This window comes from Alexandromys fortis, unplaced genomic scaffold (assembly GCF_014885135.2).
Source record: "Alexandromys fortis isolate MF-2015 unplaced genomic scaffold, M_Fortis_MF-2015_v1.1 scaffold_357, whole genome shotgun sequence".
Taxonomy (NCBI): domain Eukaryota; kingdom Metazoa; phylum Chordata; class Mammalia; order Rodentia; family Cricetidae; genus Alexandromys; species Alexandromys fortis.
Window position 1 is genome coordinate 351295 of NW_026068228.1, and position 12371 is coordinate 363665.

Consider the following 12371-nt stretch of genomic DNA (forward strand, 5'->3'; position numbering starts at 1 on the left):
TCCCTCCTGGTATAGTAAGCCTGACTAAACCACCCAGATTTGGGGAGGTTGTAGGCTGAGACGGGGAACATATTACTGCTGATTAAATTGGTATACCCTCTAACTGCCTTCTAAATACCTTTGCTTATATCCGTAGACAAGGCTGCTCCCAGCCTTAATCAGAGAAACCTGTCTTTGCACTGAATGATGGTGAATGTAGAGAGTGCAGTTCAGAATGCAGAGAATAAGCAATAGCTATGGTGCTAGTCCTAAACAAGACATTTGTGCCACCCTCTTGAAGGCTCTGCAAAAGTGCAGAAGAGGAAGTTGAATATAAAAGCAGGAGGATAGGGTGAAGGACTACAAAATGTCATTCTATTGCAATCATTAATCCAGAGCCAGAGTAGTTACCTTCACTGGGTTCACTCAAGACCAGCCCTATTAACAGTAAAGCAAGGAAGGAGGTGAGTCTCATAGTGCCCCAACTTTTTACCTTTTAACTATTGGCTCTTGATAGATTTGGAGAGAGGAGAAGCCAAGGTCTTTAACTTTGTTCCCATTTCTGAGCCTACTTGGCTCAGATGGAGGTATGCCACATAGAAAGCCGGGGCTAATCTCAGTGGATAACAAAATGAATTTAATAGACATGATCTTGACAGAGACATATGTAGGGAGGAGATGGTAGATAGGGATGTGGTGAGCACTTTTCTGCCTGAGATATCTCCCCAGCACTCTTCCCTGTTTGGAGATCTGAGGATCAAACTCAGAACATCACTTGGCTGAGCAAGTGCTTCACCATTGAACTACATCCTTAGCCCCCAGCCCCATGAATATTCCCAAAACAAGTGAAATCTCCATATGGAAAAGATAACTGCTCTTCTCTGTTTATTTTATTAGATGACCCTTATCAGATGAATGTATAAAAATATAGCATGTTCACAATGGAAAACTACTGAGCCATAAAAATGAATGACGTGCTGTCACAACAACATAGACACAGCCAGAAAAATTGTTACATTGAGTGAAAAAACTGAGATGCTGAAAGACAAATGTGTATTCAGTAAAGAAATCAATAATTTAAAGTTGTAGATAAAAGAACAGCAGTTACTAGAGGTAAGAAAATCTTAAAAATGGAAGCAATTAAGAGGGATTCCAATCAGGTGGCAGAGTGAGGAAAAAACTTGGAGAAACAACTGAAATTGGGAGAGTTTTAGGGGCAAGGTGAAAACCAAGTGCAATGGAAACTCCATGGGATCTACGAGGGTAACCCTAGCAATGACTTTTAGCAGTGGGGAAAATGGAGCCTGAACTGGCCATCTTCTGCAACTAGGAAAGGCTTCAAGTGGAGGAACATCAACCCAGACGCAAAACTTTCAACCTACAGTTTGTCCTGTCTCCAGAATATGTTCTGGGACCAGAGTCTACCAGATTCGTCATTAAAGGGACTTCATCCAGCAGCTCATGGGAGGGAGCAGATAGAGTCCCACAGCCAAATATTGGAGAGCCTGGGAGTCCTTCAGAGAAGGGTTAGGAAAGATTGAAGGAACTGGAGCAGTCAGGAACAACACAAAAACACAGCCCATAGAATCAACTGATTGGGACTCAAGGGGGCTTGCAGAAATCAGAGAGAATGTAGGGGTCTGACCTCGGTCCTCTGCATATGTTATGACTGAGCAGTTTGGTGTTCTTGTGGGATTGCTAACAGTGGGAGTGGAGTGTCTCTGCCTCTTCTGCCTGTTTGAGGAACCCTTTTCCTCCTGCTGGGTTGTCTCATCCAGCCCTGATGTGATGGTTTGTGCCTGGTCTTATTGTAGCTTGTTATGCTGTGTTTGGTTGATGTCCCCTTGGAGGCCTGCTCTTTTCTGAGGGGAGGTAGAGGAGATGGTGGATCTGAGGGAGGGGAAACTGCAGTCGAAATATGATGAGAGAATAACAAAATAAAAATTTTAAAATACGGATTCTAAAGGATTGTATTAGTCATTTGTGGATGCTAGCAGCTTTTGATCATATTCACCCTCCTTAAGAGGGATCTTGTGAGGACAAGGAGGGGTGCTATAGTGAGAGGGGGTCAAGAGTAATAGAGAGGATGTATTGACATAATACATAGAGACATCATAGTGAATCCCATTTGATTTATACAACTAATATAGGTTAATAATTATTTTTAAAAGAACCACTTTTAAAAGAACCACTCAGAATTGGAGAGAGAGTTCTGTAAGCAAAAGTGCTTACTGTACCAGCTTGATGGCATGAGTTCAATCCCCAGAGTCCATGGTAGAAATAGAGAACTGACTCTAAGGACTAGGCTAGACTCAGAGGACACATGACACTGGCCAATCCTCACACATTTAACTACTTCAACAATCTCTGTACTCTTAACCTTCAAACTGCATCCTGGCCCCTATTGATCCAGGGTCTGGGCCATCCCTATACCTCCAGACTATAGGCCAGTGTGCACAGCTACAAACACCAGCCTAGCATCTGTGGTCCCAGGCTTTGGACAATCACCTACAGATGCAGGCTCCACACTTGTCTAGGCATAGGGCTGGCTATAAGCTCTAGTGTTATACATGGTTCAGGTCTATCCCATTGGCCCTTATTCTAGGCCAACTCCCACAGACTGAGGTTCTAGGACCATTCATAAAAGTACAGGTTCCAGTCCAGACTCTGTAGGCCTTAGGCTAAGGCTTTTTCACAAAACGTGAAATCCTTCAAGTGCCTAGTTAGCCCATGAATCAACACAAGACAACCTGCCCAGAATTTAGGCTTAGTAGTTCTACTTCTAGGGCACATTGTGTACACATGTGTGATAGTTGATATATGCACATATAAATTTTTGAATTTAAGGTTATTTTAGTGTGTCATTTCCAAGGCTTTTTTTGGTTATTTGGTTTTTTGAGACTGGGTTTCTCTGTGCAACTGCCCTGGCTGTCCTGGAATATGCCTGTTTCTGTCTCCAGAGTGTTTCCACATTTTTAACAAAAAAATAGAGATAAATCTTTTTTAAAGTAATTATTGTTTTAAAGAGAATTCTCAAGTATAGCTCTTCTTTTCGCTCAATGCCTCAGCTTTCACCTATTATTAACATCTGGCTACTGAGCAATCCAGTTGTTACAGTTTATGAGTCTACTGATGCTTTAGTAATGTTGGTGGTTTACATCAAAATTTATATCAGGGTTCATCTAGTCCTCCTATGGGGCTTGATAGATATATAGCATGTACCTACTATTGTAGCACAATACAGTTTAATTGCCCTAAATTCCCTTATACAATATGTATTAATATTTCCCATTTTTCTCACTTCTTTTGCAACCATTTTCCAATCTTTATAGTTTTGCCTTGTTCCCTTGGTCATGTGGTATATGTAGCTGGGTTTTGCCTGTGTGTGGTAGGCATGCCCATGTATTCAAACATGTGGGTACACATGTGCACACAAACATAGGGAAGCTCACAGTATTCAGAAATTTCTCTAGATCACTATACCTTACTCACTGAGTTAAGTTCTCTAAGTGAACCCACAGCCCACTAATGTAGACTATTTTAGCTACCCAGCTTACTCTGGGGATTCTGTTTCTACCATTTGAGTTCTGGAATTACAGGCAGGCCACCACTTCCATCTGGCATTTACATGGATTTTGTAGATTTGAACTAAAGGTGTTTTGTATGTGTATGGAGAGTGTTTTATCCACTGAGCTGTCTCCAGCCCTTAGTATATAGGATTTTTAAATCTGTATTGGTTCATTGAGAATTTTATAAAATGTGTTTTGAACATATACATCCTTTCCCCAACTCCTCCACTGGAACCTCCCTCCCTCACACAACTTTGTGTTCTCTTTTTCACCTATTAAGTCTAATGTATGCTGCCCATATATTCTTGGATGTGTGACCTTCCAATTGGAGCATGGTTAGCTTACCAGTATTATCAATCTTAAAACTGACTCTCCTCCGAGAAGCTATCAATTGCCGTATACAGACCTTTAAGACTTTCCTTTTTTTCTTAGAGAAAGACAGGGTCTCATAAGCTAACCTGAATCTATGTAGCTCCAGCTGTTTCCAGATTCATAGAAATATTCTTGCCTCTGAGTGTTGAGATCACAGGTGTGTACTACCGCAAAGTTATTCATACTTGATTCTATTACAATCTGCATTCAAGGTTCCCTCATGCTTTTCCATGGCTTGATAGCTTTTCATGAATCAATATTGTTTCATTATGTATATGGCCCAGAATTTATCCATTCCTCTATTAAAGAACATCTTAGTTGTTTCCAAGTTTTAACAATTTTATATATGTCATAAACATTCATGTGCAAGTTCTTATTTGAACATAAGTTGTCAACTCATTTAAATAAATATCACAGAGTATGACTGTCATATTGTTACGAGACTATGGTTTAATTTTGTAATAAACTGCCAGTCTATCTGCCAAAGTAGCTGTACCATTTCATCTTCCTACAAACAATTAGCTGTCATACGCCTACATAGCACTACCCTTGCTTGATGTTTTATTTAGGGTTTTATCCATTTATACTGGTGTCAAGTAGAGAGTCACAAAAGTCAAATATGATATAATTATATAAATATTCATAATTCACCAAAGAAAGTGCAACAGCGGTAGGGATATGGCTCAATCATTAAACTGTTTGCCTTGTAAGCATGAGGACATGAATTAAATCTCTAGCATAAACAAAAAAAAGTAAGGAGGTGGGCACTTATAATTTTATTGCTAGGTAGGCAAAGACCGTGGGATCCATGAGGATTACTGGTCAGGCAACCTAGCCAGTTCTTTGTGAGAGACTCTCTCAAAAGACAAGGTGGATGGCATCAGAAGAATGACAACAAAGTTTGACCTCTGAACATCATATTAAGACACAGACACATGAACAGGTATGCATTTATAGTGTATGCACAGGAACATGTACACAAACACACATACCCAAAATGATTAGTAGTTACTCAGAGCTGTGGTAAAGGAGGAACTAGGATTCACTGGTAATGCTCATGGGATTTCTTTTTACAGCGAAACTGGACTGTAGTGGCATTTTCATACCTTTGGGTATGCAAAACTATCTGAATTAAAGAAAAAAATGGTGCCTTTAATGGTGCATCAATTAAAGTTCATTTGAATTGGGGCTAATACCTCTCTCACCCATACCACAGTACTCAGATGAAATATTATTTTACATGCTTTAGCACCCAAATACTTGGTGTAACTGAAGATAGATGATTTAGCACCCAATAACTTGGGGGAACTGAAGACAAAGTTTTCCTGATTCTCCAGAATTAGATGTCATATAAATGTATGATATAAGATAAATGCCACTCTGGCCAGGGAAGCAAGTAGGCAGACTATAGATCTTCATCTTTCCTTCTGCTCCTCCAAATCCAAAAGCCCAGTATTATCTTTAGATAATTTAGATACCTGATGCAGCTTGGTGTTTTCTCTTGCTCCTATCTCCTGTGCACCACACAAATCTTTTCCTCTGAACTTCCTGCCCCATTGCTTGTCCCAGCCTCCAACTCCAGGAGGCATCCTCTGAGAACCCACAGACTACTAACAAGGGAAGCAAGTAGGCAACTGCAGATCTTCACCTCTCCCTCCATTCCTCTGGGTCCAGTCCTCTATTCTCGTCCCCAAGTCTAAAGCAGACCTTCTGCTTGGACTCTCCTTACTCTGGTCCCATTCCTGGAGTGATAACTAAGCAGAACCCAGTGGAATGCCATGCTTTTCTCCCTCCAGTTAATCCCCTCACACACCCTCAGACCACCCTCATTCCTAACTCTCGGGCCCCAACATCCAGAAACACATTTTACCTGGAACACATCCTCCCATGGCCACACATATCAGGATCTCAGAAGAATTTCCTACCAGACAATAAACAGCCACCACACTCTCCTAAGAATCAGAGATGGCAACAGAAACCAAAGAAGAAAACACCCACCGAAAAAAGACATGCCCAGATATCAGCAACTAGAATTAAATTTTTCCATTCCCAGATGCCTGGACTCCAGCATAAAAAAGATAGTTAATAACAGCCAGGACAATATGTCTCCAATAGAGCCCAGAAGCCTTACCACAGCAGGCTCTGAATATCCCAGTAAAGCTGAACTCCAAGAAAAAGACCTTAAAACAGTCTTGATGAATATTATAGAGGTCTTTAAAGAGGAAATGAACAAATACCTTAAAGAAATCTATGAAAACACAAACAGACAATGGAAGAAAATTACTAAAACCATTCAAGATCTCAAAGTGGAAATAGAATCAATAAAAAAAAAACAATCTGAGGGAAATATAGAAATGAAAATTTAGGAACTCAGAAAGGAACCACAGAGGCAAACTTCAACAGAATGCAAGAGATTGAAGAGAGAATCTCAGGTTTTGAAGACAGACTGGAAGTGGACACATCAGTCAAAGAAAATGTTAAATATTAAAAAAAAAAACTACTGATACAAAACATCCAGGAAATCTGCGATGGTAGGAAAACACCAAATACAAGGGTAATAGGAAAGAGAAGAACACAGATCAAAGGCACAGGAAATATTTTCAACAAACTCATAGAAGAAAACAAGAAAATTTTCCTAACCTAGTAAAAATGATACATGTATAAGGAGTATACAGAAGACCAAATTGATCATTTCAGAAATGTCCCCTCATCATATCATAAATAACCAAAACACTAAATATATATATAATAAAGAATATTATATATAATAAAGAATTTTATATATAATAAATAGTATTTTAAAACTGCAATGGAAACCGCCAAGTTACATATAAAGGCAGACCTATTAGAATCACATCTGACTTCTCAATGGAGACTCTAAAAGTCAGAAGGGCCTGAACAGATGTGCTGCAGACTCTAAGAGACCACAGATGTCAGTCCAAACTACTATACCCAGCTAAATTTTCAACCATTATAGAAGTAGAAAAAAAAGATATTCTGTGACAAAATCAGATTTAAACAATACCTATCTATAAATCTATCACTACAGGTGTTAGACAGAAAACTCCTACCTAATGAGATTAACTACATCTAAGAAAGCACAGAGAATAAAAATTCCAGACCAGAAAAAGGCAAAAAAGGGAAACACACACACCACACATACCACCACTAATGACAACAAAATAATAGGAATCAACACCATTGATCATTGATCTCTCTGAACATCAATGATCTCAATTCACCAATAAAAAGATACAAACTAACAGAATGGATATGAAAACAGGATTCATCATGCTGCTGCATCCAAGAAACAAACCACAATATAAAGGAGAGAGATCACCTCAGAGTAAAAGAATGGAATAAGATGTTCCAAGCAAATGGATCTAAGAAGCAAGCTGGTGAAGCCATTTTCATATATGACAAAATGGACTTCAAAAACTAATAAGAGATAGGGAAGAACACTACATACTCAAAGGAAAAATCCACCAAGAGGATACCACAGTTCTTAATATCTATGCCCCAAACAGAAGATGACCCAAGTTTGTAAAAGAGACACTACTATAGCTCAAATCACTTATTGACCCTCACACACTGTGAGTGGGAGACTTCAATACCCCACTCTTACCAACAGGCAGGTTGTACAGACAAAGACTAAACAGAGAAACGCTGGAGTTAATTGATGTTATAAATCAAATGGACCTAACAGATATTTACAGAACATTTCAACTGGACACAAAAGAATATACCTTCTCACCAGCTTGTGGAAGTTTCTCCAAAATTGACGACATATTCACACACAAAGCAAGTTTCCACAAGAAAATTGAAATAACTCCTGCATCCTATCTAACCACCATGGATTAAAGCTGGATATCAACAACAAAAATAACAGAAAGGTTACAAATTCATGGAAACTGCATAGCTCTTTACTGAACGGAAAATGGGTTAAGACAGAAATAAAGAGAGAAATTAAGGACTTCCTAGAATTGAATGAGAATGAATACACAACATATCCAAAGTTCTGGGACACAATAAGAGCAGATTAAAGAGGTAAGTTCATAACACTAAGAGCCTACATAAAAAAAAAAATAGAGACATCTCATACTAACAACATAAGAGCACACCTAAAAACTCTAGATCAAGAAAATAAGAAGTCACACCCCAGAGTAGATGGCAAGAAATAATCACTATAATGGCTGAAATCTGTTGAATTAAGAGCAGCGGGGCTGCGTCCCCAACACCCGGCCGCTTGGCTAGCTTATGCCCGAAATAACAACACACAAACTGTATTCATTTAAGAACTGCTTGGCCCATGAACTCTAGCCCTTACAGGCTAATTCTCGCACCTGGACTAACCCATTTCTAATGATTGTTTGTAAGCACCCCAAGGTGCACTTACCAGGAAGATTCTAGTCTCCGTCCATGCTGTCCGGGAGCAGAGCAGAGTCTGACCTCACTTCCTCTTCCGCCCAGAATTCTATTCTGTTTACTCCTCCCATCTATGTTCTAAGCTATGAGGCCAAGCAGTTGGTTTATTATAATTAACCAATGACCTTCCTCTATCAGAAATCAATAATATAGAAACAAACACAAACAAGACAAAGAACCAATAGTTTCTTTGAGAAAACCAGTTTTCTTGAATTAACTAAAAGACAGAAAGGGAGAATATCCAAATTAACAAAATTAGAAAGGGGGCAAATCAAGACACCATTGCAATTCAGAGAGTCATTTAAAAAGTAGCAAAAGACAAGATCTCCTGAGTAAATTGGGAGCATGGAGACCATGGGAGAGGGTTGAAGGGACGAGGAGAGGAAGGGAGGGGAGCAGAGAAAAATGTAGAGCTCAATAAGATCAATTAAAAGAAGTTGTGCTCCACAAGATGCAGGTGGATCTCTGTGAGTTCGAGACCAGCCTGGTCTACAGAGCTAGTTCCAGGACAGGCTCCAAAGCCACAGAGAAACCCTGTCTCGAAAAACCAAAAAAAAAAAAAAAAAGATTGAAAAAGATTGTAAAATCCAAAAGAAATAGATAATTATCACAATGCATAATGCTTATCAAAGTTTAATCAATACCAGATTGGCAATTTGAACAGACCTATGAACACCTAATGAAATAGAAACACTCATTACAAATCTCCCAACCAACCAACCAACCAAACAAACACGGGCCAGATGGTTTTACTGAAGAATTCTACCAGACTTTCAAAGAAGAACTAATGAAAATACTCCTCCTCAAACTATCTTGTAAAATAGAAACAGGAGGAATATCGCCAAATTAATTTTAAAAATCCACAGTTACCCTGACATTTGAATCACATAAGGCCAAACAAGAAAATACAACCCCCTTTCCCTTATGAACACAGATGAAAATAAACTCAATAAAATACTTGCAAACTGAATCCAAGAACACATCAGAAAGATCATACACCATGACTGAGTAGGCTACATCCCAAAGATAGAGGCATAGTTCAAATAGTACATGAATAAATTTAATCCACCATTAAGCAAACTGAAAGACAAAAATCACATGACCATCTCATTAGAGAAAAGGCCTTTGACAAAATTCAACACCCCTTTATTGTAAAACTCCTGGTTATGTTAGGGATTACAAGAGACACACCTAAACATAACAAAGACAGAGAACAGCAAGCCCATAGCCAAAATCAACTTTAATGAAGAGAATCTCAAAGCAAATTCCCTAAAATCAGGAACAAGACAAGGTTGTCCACTCCCTCCATTACTATTCAAGATAGTATTTAAAGTCTCAGCTAGAGCAATAAGACAAAGTAAGGAGATAAAGAAGATACGAATTGGAGAGGAAGAAGTCAAAGTATCTTTATTTGCAGATGACGCAGTATACAGAAGTGACCTGAAAATTACACTAGCAAACTCCTACAAATGATCAGTACTTTCAGCAATGTAGCTAGATGCAAAATTAAGTCATAAAAATCAGTCATCCTATCAGTGTGGCAGTTTCTCAGGAAATTCGGGATCACCCTACCCCAGGACCCAGCAATACCACTCTTGGGAATATACCCAAGAGATGCCCAATCATACTACAAAAGCAGTTGTTCAACTATGTTCATAGCAGTATTTGTAATAGCCAGAACCTGGAAACAACCTAGATGTCCTTCAATGGAAGAATGGATGAAGAAAGTGTGGAATATATACATATTAGAGTACTACTCAGCGGTAAAAAAAATGACATCATGAATTTTGCATGCAAATGGATGGAAATAGAAAACACTATCCTGAGTGAGATGACCCAGACCCAAAAGGATGAACATGGGATGTACTCACTCTTAATTGGTTTCTAGCCATAAATAAAGGACATTGAGTCCATAGTTTGTGATCCTAAAGAAGCTAAATAAGAAGGAGAACCCAAAGAAAAACATATTGTTATCCTTCTGGATATAGGAAGTAGACAAGATTGCCGGGCAAAAAAAAAAAAAATGGGATCTTGAGGGTGGAGTGGGATGGGGGTAAGGGGAGATGGGGAGAGAAAAGTGAGAAGGGGAGTATGGGGGGAACTTGGGGAAATGGGGTCGGGATAAAGGGTGGGTGGATATGGGAACAGGGAAGCATATATCTTAATTAAGGGAGCCATCTTAGGGTTGGCAAGAGACTTGAACCTAGAGGGGCTCCCAGGAGCCCAAGGCGATGTCCCCAGTTAGTTACTAGGGCAGCTGAGGACAGGGAACCTGAAATGACCCTATCCTATAGCAATACTGACGAATATCTTGCATATCACCATAGAACCTTCATCTGGCGATGGATGGAGATAGAGACAGAGACCCACAATGGAGCACCAGAATGAGCTCCCAAGGTCCCAATAAGGAGCAGAAGAAGGGAAAAAATGAGCAAAGAAGTCAGGACCAAGAGGGGTGCACCCACCCACAGAGACAGTGGGGCTGATCTATTGGGAGCTCACCAATGCCAGCTGGACTGGGACTGAAAAAGCATGGGATAAAACCGGACTCTCTGATCATGGCGGACAATGAGGGCTGATGAGAAGCCAAGGACAATGGCACTGGGTTTTGATCCTACTTCAAGTTCTGGCCTTGTGGGAGCCTAGCCAGTTTGGATGCTCACCTTCCTAGACCTGGATGGAGGGGAGAGGACCCTGGACTTTCCACAGGGCAGGGAACCCTGACTGCTCTTCGGACTGCAGAGGGAGGGGGAGAGGAGTGGGGGGAGGGGGAGGGAAATGGGAGGCTGGGAAGGGGCAGAAATTTTTTTCAATAAAATAAATCAGTAATCCTTCTATATGCAAATGACAAACTACTGAGAAAGAAATCAGGCAAGCAACACATTTCACAATAACCTCAGATAATATAAAACACCTTAGGGTAGCTCAAACCAAAGACTTGTAAAATAGAAAAGCCTTTAAGACATTGAAGGAAGCAATTGAAAATGATCTCAGAACATGGGAAGATCTCTCATGCTCATGGATTTATAGGAATAACATAGCAAAAAATGTTCATCTTACCAAAAGCAATCTAAAGATTCAATGCAATCCCCATCAAAATCCTAATACAATTCTTCAGAGATGTTGAAAGGACAGTGTTCAGCTTTATATGGAAACACAAAAAAACTAGAATAACTAAAACAATCCTAAATAATAAAAGAACTGCTGAAGATATCACCATCCTTGATTTCAAGTTATACTACAGTAGTAAAAACACCATGGTAATAATGGTGTTTAAAAAAAGCACATTGATCAATGAAATCAAATTGAAGAGCCAGATATAAACCTGCACACATACGGGCTCCTGATTTTTATAAAGAATCCAGATGTACACTGAAGAAAAGGCAGAATCTTCAACAAGTTGTGTTGGTCAAACTGGACATCTGTATGTAGAAGAATGCTAATAGTTCCATACCACCTTACACAAAACTAAACTCCAAATTGATCAAAGACCTCAACAACAACAACAACAAAAAAGCCAGATACACTGAACCTGATAGTACAGGAAGTTGGGAATAGCTTTGAACTCATTGACACATGAAAAAACTTTCTGAACAGGACACCATTAGCACAGGTACTAAGTAAGATCAACAAATAATAAATGGGACCTCATGAAACTGAAAAGCTTCTACACAGCAAAGGACACAGTCATTCAGACAAAGCATCAGCTTACAGAATGGGAAAAGATTTTACCAATTACACATCCTATAGAAGGCTAATATCAAAAATACATAAGGAATACAACAAAACTAGATATCAAGAAAACAAATAATCCAATTTTTAAATAGAGTACAGATCTCAACAGCGTTTTCCAAAGAGGAAATTTAAATCACTGAGAAACACAAATGTTCAGCATCCTTAGCCACCAGGGAAATGCAAGTCAAAACTACTTTGAGATTTCATGTTAAACAATTTAGAATGGTTAAGGCCAATAAAACAAGTGACAACTCACTCTGGAAAGGATGTGGAGCAAATGGAACACTCATC